The sequence below is a fragment of the Petaurus breviceps genome, unplaced genomic scaffold (genome assembly GCF_028583685.1).
Source record: "Petaurus breviceps papuanus isolate PSGF00001 unplaced genomic scaffold, PetGlider_PUasm1.0 90792, whole genome shotgun sequence".
Lineage (NCBI taxonomy): Eukaryota > Metazoa > Chordata > Mammalia > Diprotodontia > Petauridae > Petaurus > Petaurus breviceps.
Genome location: NW_027187347.1, coordinates 18,921,786 through 18,922,448, shown reverse-complemented (window position 1 = coordinate 18,922,448; position 663 = coordinate 18,921,786). Strand labels below are relative to the sequence as shown.

At 48.0% G+C, this 663-nt stretch overlaps 1 long non-coding RNA gene across 1 annotated transcript in view; it reads left to right on the top strand.

Moving 5' to 3' along the window:
* The first annotated feature begins 68 nt into the window (after nucleotides 1-68).
* The window catches only part of LOC138147526 (uncharacterized), a 1,544-nt gene continuing 949 nt past the window's right edge, over nucleotides 69-663 (top strand). The window contains exon 1 of the long non-coding RNA XR_011164830.1: nucleotides 69-581. This is a non-coding gene — a long non-coding RNA (uncharacterized lncRNA). The remainder of the gene's footprint in view (nucleotides 582-663) is intronic.

Below are 663 nucleotides of genomic sequence, written 5' to 3'. Positions count from 1 at the left end.
GAGACAGAGATAGAGAGACAGTGAGAGAGAGACAGAGACAGAGAGACAGTGAGAGAGACAGAGAGATAGAGACAGTGTGATAGTAATGGCAATTAAAGATTCCCCTGTATTGGCTTGGTTTTCAAATTGATTGTATTAAAACCCAGAGCTTGTTAATCCCACCTGTGGGATGGACTTTTTGATGTGAAAAGAAAGTCCTGACTGGGAGGAGCTGGTGACGTAGATTTGGAGAGACAAGAGAGAGGCGGAAGTTCTTTTTGGAAGCAGCACCTCGTGTAGAGGGAGAGACTAAGAGATTGCTGGTGGCCGCTTTGAATTGCCCTGGACTTTTGAGACCTGCCCCCTGAGCTGCCAAGGACTGAGGAGACATGGCTGTTTTGCTGGTACTTTGTCTGTCTGTTTTGATGTTATTTTGCCAGATTTGTCCACTGGTGAAAGACTGTCCTGTTGAAGAAGTCCTGGAACCTGGCATTTGGTTAAGAAGGCCTGAGACTGTCCTGCAGACAGAGAGTGAATACTGTCCACTGGTGAGGGACAGTACTGAGAGTGAATACTGTCCACTGGTGAGGGACAGTACTGTTGTTGCAGGGGTCTGGAGACTGTCCGGCAGACAGAATGAATACTGTCCACTGGTGAAGGACAGTGCTGTTGTTGCAGGGGTCT